Source organism: Antechinus flavipes, chromosome 2 (genome assembly GCF_016432865.1).
Source record: "Antechinus flavipes isolate AdamAnt ecotype Samford, QLD, Australia chromosome 2, AdamAnt_v2, whole genome shotgun sequence".
In the NCBI taxonomy this organism is placed as follows: domain Eukaryota; kingdom Metazoa; phylum Chordata; class Mammalia; order Dasyuromorphia; family Dasyuridae; genus Antechinus; species Antechinus flavipes.
In genome coordinates this window covers 525,230,030-525,249,179 of record NC_067399.1, presented here as the reverse complement: position 1 = coordinate 525,249,179, position 19,150 = coordinate 525,230,030, and positions in this window count along the sequence as shown.

Here is a 19,150-nt window from a genome sequence, read left to right as displayed (position 1 = left end):
GTTCTCAGACACATACTAGCAGTGTAGTCCTGGCCAACTCACTCAACCCTGTTTGTTTCAGTTTCTTCCTCTATAAAAGAAAGCAAATGTTTAGATAAGGAAATGGCAAACAACTCCAGTATTTTTGCCAAGAAAACCCTCAAAGAGGTCACAAGGAATTGGACATGACTGAAAACAACTAAACAACAACAATAATACCTCCTACATGAAACCTTTCTTCAACCTTCTGGCTATTAGCACCTTCCCCGCCCCCCAAAAAATTTGCTTTGTATTAAATTTGTTTATAGATATAGATATACATGCTGCTTCCCCCAAAATAATGTAAAATTCTTGAGACCAGGGATTATTTTATGTCTTTGACTTCTAACAATTAGCACAATGCCTAAATTCTTGCTTATTATTTGATTAATACAGGCTTGGGACTTTATAAAAAGCACAACTTGAATTTTTCAAGTAGAAAAACATGGTTTATGAGAGTAGATACAGTACAGGTTTTTGAAATTTAGGAGATAACTGACTTACAAATCCTTGTTCAGCCACCCAAGCCTTATACAATTCTGGCCCATGTTCTTTTCTTCCTGGTTTTCCAAGAAGTCTTAGTTTGGTACTGGATCTGTCTGTCATATCCCTTCTAATTTCTTCAGCTGAAGCCCTTTGTAACCTGAAAGGTATTAGAAAGATTTCCTTATGTGATACCCTCCATTTCACTAACCATTGAAAAGACAACAGAAATTTGCTCTTATATGTAGTTAATATGATACAAAATGCAAATGTATTAAACTGTACCTAAACATAAGGACTAAGTTCAAGCAAATTTCCAAATAATTCAGACTATGGGGAAATAAATTTGGATTTCATAAAGCTAGGACTTTCAAACAATTAGAATTTTCCACTATCTTTTGACTTCCCTTTCACTAGAGGTTTTAGCAGAGAGTAGATGATGATTTGTCAAGAGTGCAGGCTGTAATGGAGAAAAAAATCATACAGAGGAGATGCATACAGCCCTTCTAAATTTATAATTCAAGGAGGAGAAAGTTGTATTTATTTCCCAGTTCCTAGCACCCACCCATCCATCCTGTATACATTGATACACACATTCAGGCTTCTTATTTTCTGTGACTTTATAATAGTTTGTTCATTACCCAATTCAATACAACAAGCATTTATTAGATAGCTTCTGTTTGATATGACAAAAATCCCTTATATCACCAGGAAAACAAAAACAAACAAAAAAATAGACTCTCTTCTCATAGAACTTAAATTCTATTGTAGGTGGGGTAGGGCATGTCCTAAGGCAACCACAGCTAATGAAGCTGAAAGCTAGATACAACACTGCTTCTGGTTCTGACTAAAGTTTCAAGTTGAGCAGGTTCTCCAATACTCTGGATTATACATTTAACTTAGTCTTTATTTCCAATAAAATAACTCACCCTTTTTTTGTTCTATTCTCAGACTCCCACCTAGGGACCTATGTTCTATTTGCAATATGTTTTTTAAGTTGCTACATGGAATCATTTCATCTCTTTTGACTTATTTGCTTAGCTATCACTACTGCACATGGTATAAGTATTTCACAACAACAGGGAGTAACTTGTTCCATCTCAAATGTAATAATGTAAAGAGAGTCAGCTTTGGAGTCAAGAAAACCTAGATTCAAGACCCACCTTTAACAAATGTTAATTATGACAGATGTCAACCCCTTGATGGCTTTAATCAATAAACTGCAGAGCAGTTACCTGTCTACAATGGCAGGGGGAGTTTCTTCACTGGATGTCCTGCAAACTAGTGAACTCAAAAATCTGGTTAATCTAAGAATTGTGTTAAGTGCTAGATGTTCAAAAAATGGGGAGAATCTCCATTAACAAAGAGTTTACATTCTAATAGAGACAAAAATAAAAATTAAATAAACGCATACAAAGTAAACACTCAAGGTAGTTTTAGAGTGAAGGTTCTAGCAGTTAGGGATACTATGAAAGACTGTGTGCAGAAGATGGTGCTTGATCTATGTCTTAGAGGATACTATAGATTGAAGTAATGACCTCATGGGGGGAAAAAGAAGTTATTTTTGGCTACATCATAAGAAGGGCTATTATTTTCACTTAGATACCAGATACAAAGTAGCATAGGCATATTGCAAACTTTTAAAATAGAAGAAACTATAGAGGTCATGTAGTCCAACTCACTCATTTTACAGATGAGGAAACTGACACCCAAAGAAACAAAGTAGTTTGTTTAAGATCACATAGTTATTGTCAGGGTTGGGAGTATAAGTCTTCTGAACCAAGGTCCGGCATGACTAACAGGATGGCTTCAAATCTCTTCAGATCTGACAGGTCACCTATCTGTGAAATGGAATGGTTCTAAAGGGGCTCTTCCTCAGACTTGACCATTTGGTGTTGGTGGAAATGTCATCCCCAGGAGTGCCACTTTGGCAGATGAATGAAATGCCCTGCTGCTGTGGCAACAGGCTAGGCAATCAGAATATCTGACCTTTCCCCCCGGGTACCTCAGTGTCTCTTTATTGGAAAAGAGACACAGCTGGCTTTCACTTTGTCTCATTTCAAGTTCCATGTTAACAGTCATAAACTGCATTCTGAGTAGTTGTGAATTACCCTGTGAATTCAGTCTGTATAAGAAGCCAAAACAAATAAGTCATATCTAAAAGTGGTTTTGCCACCTTTCTAGACATATAGTTAATTACTTTTTTAAAATCAGTTTTTTCCCCATTTTTTTAAATCAAAAGAGGTAAGCAAAGATTTTCTTAGCACAACCGCTGATACATAAGAATTTCAGAATTACTTTTTCATTTGTTCATCCAAATAAATAATTTTCTGATTCAAACATTTTTATCCTTTTGTTGTTAAATTTTAATGGCAGCAAAATGATCAGAAGGAAGAAATAATGGCCAAATATGGTTTATACATTCTCCTGAAGCTTAAATAGAAAGATTTACTGAGCACCCATTGTGTGTCAAGAACTGTGCTCAAGGTTAGGAATATAAAAACAATAATAAAAGCAACTTTGTTCATGAGAAGCTTCCATAGTATTAGGAAAAGTAACATGTATGTATGTGCATGTATACATACAAGGTTATTGTTGTTTGTCCTTTGTTCTCAAAGAGGATCATGGCATGAGGGAGGTGATTAGATTGTGTTAAAGGAGGATGGGAAGGTCACCAGTCTCACTTTCTCCTCAGGAGCCATTTGAGTCCAGTGGCAAATACATGGAAAAGGATAAGCGTCTGGAAATTTTTTTTTAAGTCCTTAATTTGAAGGCTATTCTATAGCTAGGAAAGGAAACTCGGGTTTCTAAAAAGCAAAGGTAAGAAGGGAGTGCATTTAAGGTATGAGGAAAAGTATGTGTAAAAGCACTGAAAGTGATGGAATAACATACGTGAATGAGAAGGCCACTTTGTGCAGTAAAGTGTGTGAAGGAAACTAATGCTTTATAAGCCCAGAAAGATAGTTCAGATCCAGACAATGAAGGGCTTCAAATGTCAAATAAAAGAGTTTGTATTTGATCCTGGAGGTAATAAGGAACCACTGGAGCTTCATGAACAGGAAAGTGACATGGTCAGGCCTGAGCTTTAGGAATATCACTTTACTAGTTACGTAGAAGATATATGGGAGAGGGGAGAGACAATATAGAGAGATCAATTCAACTATTGCCACAAACTAATTGAAAAAAATTGATGTGTGTCTGAACTAGAACGAAAGCTGTATAAAAAATGTAAAGAGAAAGGAATTATCAGATGATGCTGGATTAAAACAGGAAATTACCTAGTTCTCCTCAATTTCCCTCCAAATAATTTAAAATAATGTCTCAAAGTAAATTTCAGAGCAACAGAAAAACTAAAAGTCATAGTAAAATAGTTGTCTAGCCTAAGACAACTTGAGAGGACATTAGAAAAGATCAGAATTCCCAGGATGGTGGTCTAGACCAGGACAGAAATTGAGGAAACCAACATCAAGTCCTGAGGCAGCCATGTAAATGATATGGCATCTGGGCAGCTTGAACAGGAGAAGATTGGGTGAAGAACTCTCCACTAACACTTTACCCCAGGCTTAGGTATACTGACCAAATGTAGTCCCAAGCTGGGATAATGGGCAAGGAGGTGGGAGTACATGGTGGTGCATTGCAGAGTTAAAGGGCCCTGCAGGTTGTGGTTGCTTCCAGGAGAGCAGAATCCCTGATTTCCCTTCCAGACAGAAGGGCAAACTGATGCTTGTAGCCACATAGAGCAAGAGCAAAGCTAAGATCTTGGTTGCAATCCAGTGGTAGATAGGAGTATCCGAGAACATCCATAGACTAAGGCTTGAACCAAAGGAGTAGTGACTAGACTTGCCCTTGGATTGTTGAACATTGGAAAAAAAGTTTAAAACCTCCAGACAGAGCTAATGATATATTAAAAGACTTTTAAAAAGGTATTCTCGAGGAAAGGACCAGAACTGAGCAGAAAATTTGACGTACAGGGATCAGAAGAAACATAAGAAAATAAACATAAAAGACTAATTATAAAGGATTTAATAAGATTAAACTGCTTACTTCTTCTATGGAAAAATGTTATTTGTAACTCAAGAGAAGTTCAAAAGAGTACACATAGATAGAAGGCTTGGGGTTGAGTTGACTATGATGGATGATCCTAAAACATAAAATTGGATAGGGAGAGGTTAAAGGAGAGCAATTATCTCATATAAAAGATGCGTGAATAGAATGAATTACAGTGGAGGGGAAGAGGAAGGAAAGAGGTAGATAGGATGATAACCTTATTTTTACCAGAACAGGGTTAAAGAGGGAATAACATATCTAGTAGAGTACAAAAGTTTCTTAACTTACAGAGAAACAGAAGAGTAAGGGAGAAGTGATAAAGGAGGGACTTTTAAAAGGATGTACAAATTTGGGAGAAGTAAATTAGGTCAAAAATAAATTAGACTTGTGAGGAATGATAGGGTAAATAGAAAAAGAAAAGGATAAGCATGGAGAGAAATGTACAACTGATAACTATAACTTTAAATGTAAATGAGATTAATTCACCCATAAACAAAAATGGATAGCAAAGTGGTTAAAAAACCAGAACATGACAATATGCTGTTAACAAAAAGCATACAAGTGAGAGATACATATAGAATAAAAATAAAGGGCTGAAGGAGCAGCTAGGTGGCACAGTGGATAGAACACCAGCCCTGAAATTAGGAGGACTTGAGTTCAAATCTGATGTCAGACACTTAATACTTCCTTAGCTGTGTGACCCTGGGCAAGTCACTTAACCCCAATTGTCCCGGCAAATAAATAAATAAATAGATAAATAAATAAATAAATAAAGGAGTGAAGTAGAATGTATTATATTTCAGCTGATGTAAAAAAAAAGCAGGAGCAGTAATCATCTCAGACAAAGTTAAAGCTAAAATAGATTTAATTACAACAGAGGAACAGGGGAACTACACTATGGGGTTTTTAAAAAAATAATAATAGCTTTTTATTTTTCAAAGTATGCAAAGACAGCTTTCAACATTCACCCTTGTAAAACCTTGTGTTCCAAATTTTTCTCTCTCCCTCCCTCTACTCCTAAAAAGCAAGTAACACAATATAGTCAAACCTATGCACTTCTTCTAAACATATTTCTATATTTCTCATGCTGCACAAACAAAATCAGATCAAATGGGGGAAAAAAAGACATGAAAAAGGAAAAAAAAAACAAGCAAACAACAGCAACAACAAAAATGAAAATACTATTTTGTGGTTCCACATTCAATCTCCATCTCTCTGGATGCAGATGGCTCTTTCCATCACAACTCTACTGAAAATGCCTTGAACTACCTCATTGTTGAAAAGATCCAAGTCCATCACAGTTGATCATCACATACTTCTGTTGTTGCTATGTACAGTGTCCTCTTAGTTCTGCTAATTTCACTTAGCATCAGTTCATGTAAGTCTTTGCAGGCTTTTCTGAAATCAGCTGCTTATCATTTCTTATAAAATTACATTTCATTACATTTATATACCATAATTTATTCAGCCATTCCCCAATTGATGGGCATCCTCTCATTTTCCAGTTCCTTTCCCCTACAAAAAGGACTGCTATAAACATTCCTGCACATGTGGGTCCTCTTCCATGATCTCTTTAGGATACAGACCCAGGAGAGACACTTCTGGATCACAGTTTAATGTACCTTTGGGCATAGGAACTGCATTATATTAAAATATACCATAGATAATGAAGTAATTCCTTATTATTGAGGGAAAAAAAAAGAGAGATTAAGCAGTTGAATAGAACCTTAAATAAACTAGATATGATAGACATATAGAGAGAAATAAATAGAATTGGAATGAATATGTCTTTTTCCTCTAGTAGTACATGGTACCTTTACAAAAATTATCCATATGTTAGGGCAGAAAAAGTTTATAGTTAAATGAAGAAAAGAAGAAATATTGAATGCATTATTTTCAGATCATAATACAATAATAATTATGCTTTTAATTTAAAATGTTATACTTTAAATAAAATAAATTATACTATAATTTAAAAGGACCATGAAAAGAGATTAAAGATTATTTGGAGACTAACATAATTTTTAAAAATAAATGGATTAAAAAACAAGTCACAAAAACAATAAATAATTTTATTAAAGAGAATAATAATGAAACAACATATCAAACTTATGGGATACAGCAAAAGCCATAACCAGAAGAAAATTTATATCTCTAACTACTTACATCAGGAAAATTGAGAAAGAATGGATTAATGAATTAGTTAAGCTATTTTAAAAACTAGAAAAAGAACAAATTTAAAATCCCCAATTAAGCACCAAATTAAAAATTCTAAAAATTCAAGGATTTTTAGATTAGTAAATTAGTAGATTAGTAAAATTGAATATAGGAAAACAATCAAATTAATAAGTAAAACCATAATTGATTAATAAAATTCTTTAAAAGAGAAAAGAAAACCAAATCAATAGTATCCAAAATAAAAAAGGTGAATGCAACACTAATGAAAATGAAATTAAAGCAATTATTAGGGCTATGTTATCCTATTATTTGCTAATAAATTTAACAATTTTAGTGAAATGGAATACTAATTATAAAAAATAAACTTCTCAGGTAATTAGAAGAGGAAATAGAATATCTAAATAAACCTATGTTAGAAAAATAAATTGAAAAGGCCATAAATGGGTTTCTTAAGAAGAAAGAATCAGGACCAGATGGATTACAACTGAATTTTACCAAACACTTAATAAGGATTAACTACTTCCAATATTAAATAAGTTATTTGAAATAATAGACAAAAAATAGTCCTACTAAATTCAGTTTATGAAATAAATATGATATGGATATCTAAAACAAGAAGAGCAAAAACAGAGAAAGAAAATTATAAACCAATTTCACTAATGAAATTTGATGCAAAAATCCTAAATAAAACACTAGCTGGGAGATTACAACATATCACAATGATTACACATTATGATCAAGTAGGATTTGGACCAAGAATATAATACTTGATCTATATTAAAAAAAAAAACTATTAACATAATCATATCAATAACATAAGTAACAAAAATAATATAATTATATCAAAAGACACATAAAAGTCTTTGACAAAATATAACACTCATTTCCTGTTAAAAAAATTTTTGAAAGTATAAGTATAAATGGATTTTTTTCATTAAAATGATAAGAAGCATCTACCTAAAACCATCAGCAAGCATTACATATAATGAGAATAAACTAGAAATATTTTCATGAGAGCAGGCGTGAAACAAGGATGCCCCATTATCACCAATATTGTTCAATATTATACTAGAAATGCTAGCATTAGCAATAAAAGAAGAAAAACAGATATTAGAATGGGTAGTATGCTAATAAACTCTCATTTTACAGATGATATGATGATATATTTGGAAAATCAACTAGAAAGTTAATTGAAGCAATTAATAATTTTAACAAAATAACACATCAATCATCAACAATTCTAAATATCATCAATAAAATCCCTTAAGAAGAGACAGTAAAAAATATTTCATTTAACACAATCACAAGCAATATGAACTATATTGAAGTATACCTGCTAAGACAAACTCAGGAACTATACAAACATAATTATAAAGAACTTTTTATTTAAATAAAATTAGATTTAAATAGTCAGAGAAATATTAATTGTGCATGGGTGGTTCATACCAGCATAATAAAAAATGACAATTCGGCCTTAAGAAAACTACTTCTTCAGTGCCATCCCAATCAAATTACCCTCCCCCCCCAAAAAAAAAAACACACACACACACACATAAATATCAAGCTAGAAAAAAATAACAAAATTAATTTGGAAGAACAAAATATCATAAATATCAAATAAATCAATAGAAAAATATAAAAGAAGGATGTTTAACAATAGCAGATTTTAAACTGTATTATAAAGCAGTAATTTTCAAAACTATCTGGTATTGATTAGTAAAAAAGGGAGATCAGTGAAAATAGATATATAACACACAATTATAAATTATATAGTAACCTTATGTTTTGTAAAAATTGTTGGGAAAAATAGAAAGCGGTCTGGCAGAAATTAAGTATAGACCAATATCTTATACCACTTACCAGAAGAAGGTCAAAATGGATACATGTGACCTAGACATAAAGGGAAATAAGATAAGCAAATTATTTTTGTCTGTGTTTTCTTTTGCAATGTGGCTAATATGGATAGGTTTTGCATGATTGCATATATGTCATCTATAACAAATTATGTGCCTTTTCAAGATGGGGAGAGGAAGGAGGAAGGGAAAGACTTTGGAACTCAATTTTTTTTTTTAAATGAATGTTAAAAATGTTTTGTTTTGTCTTCCAGTACCTCCAAGTTGCCTTCTTTGATATCTTCTAGTTTGTCTATGTATTTCCTCAATTATATGTTACGTCTTGAAGGCTGAATACAATTCAACAAATGCCTTGTCTAAATACAAATAATACGGGGTGGGAATGGGACCACCTACAGGAAAGAGAAGGTGTTGTATGTTATTTCCAAATACCTTCTGGAGGTTTGGCCATGGGATACGGCAAAGGAGTCCCCAGTAAATGGAAGTACAAATGTCAAGTGGCAGAAAAAGAAGAGTTTTAGAAGGGCAAGTGAAAGGAAGACAAAAATGAACAATAAGAAAATGAATGAGCTCTTTTTCTCTACACCCAGGACATAGATGCTTCTGGAGAAAGAAAAGGAAAGTAGAACTGAGCTTCCATGTACTCAGTGTGCACTTCATAGCTATCTATTTACTAACATTCTTTCTTCCATTAGAATGCAAGATCATTGAAGACAGGGGCTGTTGCCCTTCTTTGCATGCCTAGCACTTAGCATAGGGCATGTAGTACTTTTAAAAATCCTTGTTGTTTGATTGATTGATTACAATGTTTTAGTCAGTGCAACGTGTGGTTGTCAGTTAGTTCATGATTTCAGATCAATTCAGGTCATTTAGTACAAGGGAAAAAAGCTACTCTCCACATAGATTGACTGTCCACACAGACCAGATGCATTGGAAATTTGCCAGCATTCTAATTTATGCTGTGTAGACCTGGCCTCTTATTGCTGTAAAATTGGGAATATAACATGGAAGTCAAATCTTTCTTCTGACCACTTAGCTGCTGTTAATACTCAACTTTACAACAATGACAAGCATTTTTCAACTCATTTAGAAAATGATTTCATTACCCAGACATCCTATTCTATATCTTAATTTTCCTCTTGAATGATGGTAAATAGGAGAAACTGATTTTTAAAGTGATTATATGACTGAAAACATATTGTTCTACTTTAGAGCTACATGAAGATAAAAAATCAATAGTATGAGGGTCATTTGCAGCATTCAAATCACATAATTTCCAGAAGAACAATACTCTTATTGTATCAGATAGTCATATGGAAATTTAAAGGCTCATTGTCAGGGGAAATGGCATGAAACTATAAGAAAAGCTCTGGCTCTTGAATCAAACCATCTGGGTTTAAATACCACTTCTGTGCTATTCATTTAACCTTCCTGGACCTGGCCTCAGTTTTCACATGTGTAAAATGAGGGGATTAGAATATATGCCCCTTCTGGCTATAGGTCATGAAAACCTATCCACAGTTGCTGGTCAATAAGTTGTAGAAAACATCATCATATTAGAGCATCAGAACTAGACCTGACTAAGAAGAATCTACATAAGCAAAGAATTGAATGCAGGGAGGCCAGCTAAAGTAGGAATGAATAGGTGGGTCCTAACTGTTCAAAGCATAAAGGTTGACAGCATCCAGAGCATAAAACATCAGCCAAGAAAGAGAACAATGGTGCAAGACTGCTGAATCATATGTTCATAAATGTAGAATTACCTCAGTTAATCTACTCTAATCTCCTTATTTATAGAAGAGGAAAATAAGGCTCAAGGAGTTTAAAATCCAAAGTCACAACTAGCAGGCAGCAAAGCTGATTTAAACTCAGATCTCTTGGTTCCAATGATTTCATCATTGACATGTTCATATAAGATTTCATTAGTGGAAGAGAGTGCAGAAAATATTCTCACCTAGATTTAGTTGGGGTAGAGGGTAGAATGCAGTAAGGTTAAAAAAAAAAAAGTCATCTGCAAAACTGAATGAAGCTACCACAATAGGAGAACAATTATCGTCTCTATTTAAGAAATAGATATTATCAAGAGATTGAACAACTCAGTCTCTTGATAATTAATTAAGTAATGTTTTGCCAAATTAGGAACCAAAATATTAGCACACAACAGTGGGAAATTCACTGGTTCTAGAAATTGTGCAAAGGGGTTCCGATTCTGCTTCTGACACTGATCACATGGATAATACTGATCAAGTCACTAAACATCCCTCAGTTTTAGTTTCCTTATCTGTAAAATCAGAGTTGTATCAGAGTCGTACTAGATATTCCCTCAGGTCAGTGTCATTCAAATGAATTGTATGTAGTCAGTGTAGGTACTCTTTTCACTGATGCACATTGCAATTTTATTATACTTTAAAAGATTTAATATGTTGTTGTTACACACATACACATACACAAAAATCATCACTTCATCTACAACCTTCAGATCATGAGTCTCTGTATTTAGCTAGGCTAAGCTAGGCTGGTTTTTAGATATTAGATGTAGTTTGTCATTGAGTCTACATCTGAGGTATCTCTGGATCTATAAGAGTTGTAAGAGTAGAGCCTCCACTGACTCAGTCTTTGAGAATACAAGTTTATATTGCTAGAATTTTTTTTAATTATCTTATTTGACACATTATAGAAATAAACTAAATGATGCCATTTTAGCAGACATGGTTAAAAAACTCTAAAAATAATAGGACATTAAAGGAATGGGGAAATCTGGAACATGAAATTGTTTTACTATAGAATAGTAAATAATCTGGTAATGAGGAAGAAAGGGGAAGAAAATCAACTAAAGAAACCAGTTCTTTTATGAACTGATTTTAAATAAAAACTACTGTTTAAAAAATAGAGTTTAGCATTCTAAAGCTACAGAAATCTTTCTGACCAAGCTCCCGCACCTTCTAGATGAGGAACCTTAGGCCCAGAAAAATGAAGAAATTTCCTCAAAGTCACTAACAAGGCAATATTGGAACTGGACATGGTACCTAGATGTCTTGATTCCTACTCCTGTTATTTCCCACTGAACTAATAGACTCCTCAATTGACCAAGGACCATGAAAATGTTAAAAAGCAACACAAAGCATTCTTGTAAATAATCTGGGAAGAAGAAACTGAGAGCAAAATAGAAATATCATCACAAAGTTCATCATAAAAATAAATATAACAATGCAAAATCACTTGTATATGATGATGAGATCAAACTATATGACAAACTTTCAAAGATACTCTCAATCAAGTCACCAAATACTTGATGCTAAGTAACTTCAGTGTGAAGGTGGGTACTTGGAATGATGGAGGAAAGTAGGTTTAAGTATATTTGACAAATAAAAGAGACAAAAGCATCCAGACTATTCAGACTCATAATTACTCTAATAGAGAATATATATGTATACATATACATATATACATATATATATGTATGTATGTATAATGGAGACAGACACAGAGAGCAAGAGGAGAGGCAGAGGCAGAGAAGCAGAAACAGGCAGGGAGACAGAAAGGCAGAAACAGAGATAGAAAGGCAGAAACAGAGACAGAGAGACAAAGAAAGAGGCAGAGAGACAGAGAAAGAGACAGAGAGAGTCAACTGGCTAGAAGGGCAAAGTTCAATATCAACATCAAATTAGAAGAAAAGAAAAGGTGGAAGATAAGCAATTGTAGCAGTTCCAAGCTGATCCATTCAAATGGGTCATTTTGCCTCCAAAAGGAAAAACATCAAGATATTAATTTTAATTGCCACCATTTCCTGCAAATATTTAACTAACATAAAGCAATTATCAGAACAAGGACAAAGAGCTAAGAAATTATATTAATCAAAAAATACTTGTTCTCTTTTTCAAATTAAATGACAAAAATGCCAAGAGCAACATTGGCTTAGAATATAAACTCATTTGATATATAATTTTCAATAAAGTTCTGTTTTTTTTTTATAGCTTTTTATTTACAAGATATATGCATGGGTAATTTTTCAGTATTGACCCTTGCAAAACCTTCTGTTCCAACTTTTCTCCTTCTCCCCCTCACCCCCTCCCCCAGATGGCAGGTAGACCAATACATGTTAAATCTGTTAAGGTATATATTAAATACAATATATGTGTACGTATCCATACAGTTATTTTGCTGCACAAGAAGAATCAGACTTTGAAATAATGTAAAATTAACCTGAGAAGGAAATAAAAAATGCAAGTAGACAAAAATAGAGGGATTGGAAATGCTATGTAGTGGTTCACACTCATTTCCCAGAGTTCTTTCGCTGGCTGTAGCTGGTTCTATTCATTATTGAACAAATGGAACTGATTTGGTTCATCTCATTATTAAAGAGGGCCATGTCCATCATAATTGATCATCATATAGTATTGTTGTTGAAGTATATGATGATCTCCTGGTTCTGTGCATTTCACTCAGCATCACTTCATGTAAGTCTCTCCAGGCCTTTCTGAAATCTTCCTGCTGGTCATTTCTTATAGAACAATAATATTCCATAACATTCATATACCACAGTTTATTCAGCCATTCTCCAATTGATAGGCATTCATTCAACTTCCAATTTCTAGCCACTACAAACAGGGCTGCCACAAACATTTTTGCACATGTGGGTCCCCTTCCCTTCTTTAAGACCTCTTTGGGATATAAGCCTAGTAGTAACATTGCTCGATTAAAAGATATGCACAGTTTGATAAATTTTTGAGCATAATTCCAAATTGCTCTTCAGAATGTCTGGATGTATTCAATAAAGTTCTATTTTCATCAACAGTAATAATAAATACCATTTGGTTTGAACAACTTAGTTCCCAATATGTTATACAGGAGAATTCAAATGTCTTAGATAAAATTGGTAAAAAAAAAAAAAAAAAATTTAAGTTTAAAAAAAAAAAAAAACATCCCCCCCCAAAAAATTGTTCTAGAGGTGACATAATCTTGAAAGTACTAAACAGTCATTTCACATTATATCTCTAGGAGGGGAATATATCTAAAAAATGGGGAAAATTACAAATGATATTTTTGGCTCCAAAAAGGTGATTAGGGAATATCAATATTGACAGAGTCATGTGACTACTTTCTTATCACTATAAAACTGGCATAAGAATGACCTATCTGGGTAAAGATGTACTTGACTTGATGATCACTATGGACTCATCAGAGTCATATTCACTGAAAATATGAGAAGGGAATAGATGGCATTTCACAAATTCATTTTTATAGCAAACCACGTCTTTATAATTACATAATTAAAAGGTACATAGATTCGAGATATTAGTATATTTATTATTTTTCATTACAACAACAAAATGTATTTAATTTTGCATGCCAAAATGAGCTCAACTGCTCTTCTTCATGAAAGAGATTATACCTTACTCTGCATGTGTATGATCTAGTGACACAGGCTTTCTTGCTATTCCTTACACAAGACATTACATCTTCCCATTTTCTTTTCTCCACCCCTGAAATTCTCTCCCTCCTCATCTCTATTTGCTGACTTTTCTGGTTTCCTTCAAATCTCAGCTTAAATTACACCTCTAAGATTTCTTCAAAGTTATTCTGTATATATCTTGTTGCAAAGTTCTTTGCATGTTTTCTCTCCCATTATAGTGTGAGCTCCTTAAAGGTAGAACCTCCACACCCCGCCCCCTTTTTTTAAGCCTTACTGCTTAGCACAGTGCCTGACACATAGTAAGTACTTAATAAAAGCTTGTTAACTTGACTCATAGAGATATTGATTCCTTGATAAATGTAAGTACAAAAATAATTCTACTCAACAATGATAAACATTAAGTATAAAATGGAGAAGTTTAACAAAAGAGGTTAGATACTGTTTGAGAGGAAATCTCACAGAAGCTCCAAAATAAAGGAGGATTTTCGATAGATGGTGCCTTTTTCCATATGATTGTGGATTATATCGTGCTGGTGCACAGATACACTATAACAAGATTTCTTCAATGAGATTTGTAATTATTCAAAAGACATCAGCCTTAAAATCCTAAGTGGGTAAGAAAGAAAAATAACTATTATCCCATTTAAAGCATGAGGATGGATGATCAATTCATTGAATAATTCATTGTGTATACCTGAGAAAGAAACTAATAACTGTAGTAGGTAGAGTCCGAACTTGTTAAGAACAAAGCCTAAGTGAAGGGGCAGGTCAATTCTCTGAAAGCCTCCACAGATGTAAATCATAAACTTGAAGGAGTTGCATAGCAGCCTTTACTAACGCAGATGTTCCTTGTGAATTGGGAATGAAATAAATGGGAGGGAAGAGGGAAGAGGAGAGAGGTCAGACAACTCAACTGCCTCTCAGTCTCCTTGTATCATCATTATCCTCTTACATGAAGAGATCCATTCTACAGGTCTAAGTTAGACTTCCAGCAGCCACTGGCAGGTGGCTCCCCTAGCACAATATGAACTGAATAGGAGAAAGCAGAGAGTACTTTATTTGAGAAACTGCAGAGTGTTTTCAGTCACCCCAAACTGCTTCCAAGTGTGAAACCTCATCTTTTTAAAAATACCATGCAAGTAATATTTAATAAGTAAATTAAATTAACCTCAATTATTTTGCAATGATGCTACATGGTTGTTCATCTTAAAACATTCCCCTCTCTAAAGAATTGAAGATATGAGTCAATGGCAAAATGGATCGTGGGTACAATGAGACTACAATTTATTTCTAATAAGGAATTGAGTATAATAGCATGACGGAAATCATCAAGGAAATGTTTGATTGGCAAATAAGATAATTTGATCATGTAAAAAGAGTAAATGCTTCACTGGGACCTACCAAATGTCAAAAGACATAAAGGAAAGCCTTTGGAGTTTGGGTGTAGCCTCCATGGAAAATTTTCAGGAGAAATATATACTAGAAGTAGTTCAGTTGAGATGGATTGGTTGGGTTCTAGGGTTCAATAATGAGAAGAATCAATATCACAAGTTCTAAGAAATATTAAAGTATTTAAAAAGGATATTGACAAATGAAAGTTGCATATAGAAGAAGATGATGAGAAAGGGAAGGTGCTAGAAATCACGCTGCAAGAAAAATGATTGAAAGAACTGAAATTGTTAGCCTTGAAAAAGGAAATTAAGTAGAAACACGCATAACTGTCTTGAAATATTTGAAGGAATGTAATGCATAGAAAGGGAAGTGTATTTTTCCTTTTTTTTCTCAAAAGCATAGATATAGGATAAGTAGGTGGAAATTATAGGAATTCAGATTTAAGTTCAGTATAGCAACATTTTTCTATCAATTAGAGTTGTATGGAATGAGAAACCTCATATGGTAGTGAATTCTCCATCACTAAAGATGTTCAAGCAGGGTAAGAGTAAATTCCAAAAAAGCAATTTAAAATTTACAAAGTACTTCACACACACACACACACACACACCCCTAAGAGGTAGGTACACAAAGATGATTATCTCCATTTTGCAGGGGAAATAGAAATATAGAGAAGGTTAAGTCATTTCCCCTTTGCCATAAAGGTTAATAGTAATAGGAGTAAAAGAATTTGAATACAGGTTTCTTGAACTCTAGGTTCAGACTACTTACACAATGTCATGCTGCATTTCAGTATGGATGACTGTCAGAAATGTACAGAAAGGAGTATTTCATTGGCTGAGAGGTTTACAAAATTTTTCCATAAGGAGACCTTCCTACTCTTAAAATTGTTTAAATAATTCTATGATTAAATTAATATACTAAGCCAATAAGGTCCCTCCTGTTACAGTTAAAACCAAATTCATTTGAGCTACGATTAATAGAAAAAATAATAGATTAAACTTTGTCCCATCTTTTGATTTGAGAGCTAACTAGAAAATAATCTATATTACAGTAGAAAGCAGTTACTAATGAAGCAATCAAGCAACAAGCATTTATTAAGCATCTGCTATGTGTTAATGACTGTTCTAGGCATTGGGGACACAAAGTCAAAAAACAAAGTACCCATCCTCAAGAAGCCTATATATTAATGGAAAAGATAATTTGTTCATAGAAAAGCATATGCAAATTAAATGAGAAGATGAGAGGGAACTTTGCATGGTGGATATCAAGCAAGTCTCATAGTCAGGAAGAGATGGGTTCATGTTATACTTTTCATACCTTACTGACCATTTGACCCTGGGCAAATCACTAGACCTCTTATTTTTCTAGGCAATCCTTTAAGAGTAAGTTTCAATGAAAACCTTGACCTTCAGAGTTGAAAGTGGCTATTTATTTATCAGCATTACCCTATCCTCCTATATCTATAACTTTAGAGGGCACCAATAGCTTGGTGGATCAGGAAAGGCTTCATGGAGCAAGTGTCATTAGACAAAGTTTTGAAAGAAACAAGGGATGCAAAGAGCTGGAAATTATGGGGAAGTTTATCCTCAAAAGCATGAGCCAATGGAATCAAGAAATGTAAGCTGTATCTATGGCTCTACAACATTTTTACAACATAATCTTAACTAGGCTGATCCTCTTTCTTTTCTCCTTTTTATTTTTATATAACATTTTATTTTTTCCAATTACATGTAAAGATATGTTTATTTTTTCCATTTTAATAGCCTTTTATTTTACTAAAAACATGCAAAGATAGTTTTCAACATTCACCTTTGGAAAACCTTGTATTCCAAATTTTTCTCCCTCCCTTTTCTCATCCCCTTCCATAAATAGCAAGCAATCTGATACAGGTTAAGCATGCAATTCTTTTAAACCTATTTCCCTATTTGACTGATCCTCTTTCTAAATCTCAATTGGTTCATCTCTGAATTGGAAATAATGACATCTCCCCTTCTCTGCTCAAAAGGCTATGTTAATCAAAATGATTAAGTAATAATAATAATTGATATTTATCTTGCACAATAATGCTTACAAAATCCATCAGAGGTAGAATTGGAACTGTGATTAAAAAACAAGTAGGTAAACCCATGTATTCACGACTTGATGTCTACTATCAAATTGTAAATCTTATGGAACAACATGTAAAAATTCTAGTGCTCTGAATAGTTTAAATGAGTCATGTAAAAACAGCTCCTATTGGGCAGGTAGGTAGTGCAGTGGTTAGAGCACCAGCCCTGAAGTCAGGAGGACCTGAGTTCAAATTTGGCTCAGACACTTAATACTTCCTAGCTATTTGATCCTAGGTAAGTCACTTAACCCCAATTGCCTCCACAAATAATAATAATAATAAAATAGCTCCCATCTCAAACCTGAGACAAACTTCATATATATATTTTACAAAAAATGAAAAAGCGAGATTTCATAGACTTAGGATAGAGGAGAAAATCTTTCACATTGTTTTCAATTATCATAAAAATGTCCTTTTTTCTGTCCTTTGTCCATTAAGAAAATAACATTATAAGTCGTAGTTATACTAAAGCAGAATGAGCATTTTCACCTTGGTCACTGTTATTTTCTGGCCCAGATATCCTATAGCAGATATTGTTTGATCCTCTACCAAAGCCTGGAATAGGAATAATCTATTCTTTGCCATTTTGATAAATCATTCTATTCCCTACCTTCCAGAATAGTTAAAGGATAGCAAATTCCCTTCACACAAGCTAACACATAATTATAGAAATCTGAAAATCCTATATTTTTTTCCACATATCTATATTTTCAACAATGGTACCCTTGAAAAACAATGGGAAAAAGTACAGTTTGTCCTTGCTTCACTACAGGGAATTCAACAGACACCTTCATTTTGTCCAGGCAAGATTTTACTTCTTATTTCTCCAACAGAAGGAAAGAGACCATTAGCCTTTTTACATTGAGCTTAATTGCCAATTACTGGCAGGTAAACAGCCTAATAATGCAACACCGTTCCAAGCTTATTACAGTTGCCATTTGCAAAGGTGGAGGCCTAGAGAGAGAAATCTCTGTTTTATTAGCATAAAGAGGTCTAAAGAGCATTAGAGGAGGCCAGAAGGCTTCCTCCATGGTCTCCACTGTTCTCTGCTGATTTATGGACTTGCACACATTCACCTATGATATCACAATTCATTCCTCTGTAAAATACATTATTATTTCTCCACCAAATAATAAGGCCATAAAAATAGCAAATGTAATACTAAAAATATTAAGTCAAATTAGGAGAATTGGGGTTGATTTTGCAAAATGTCCTCAAATCCAAGCAATTTAAACTTAAAAACTAATCTGGAGAAAGCAAGTAGCTAAATATACAAAGTCAGGTTTCAACTATGAATGCATATTTTCTAAGTTACTTTCTCATTTGCAGTAGATAAGGATCATATGGAGGAATAGTAGAACAAATCAAAGAAATCAAAAGGCTTATAGGAACATAGACTTAAACCTGAAGGAGAACTTCAAATCTAGACTCCTCATTCTACCAATGAAAATACTGAGACCAAGAAAGGCTAAGTGCCTTATCTAGGATCATGTAGGTAATGGGGCAGCTTAGGTTCAAACACAGGTCTGCTGAATCCAAATTCAGTACTCTTTTTGCCTAAAGTGGTTTCCCAATGAATTCAGTTTATGGCCTTGGACAGCTCATCTCAACTTCTGGACTTCAGTTCTTCATTTGTCAAATGAAAATGATAGATCA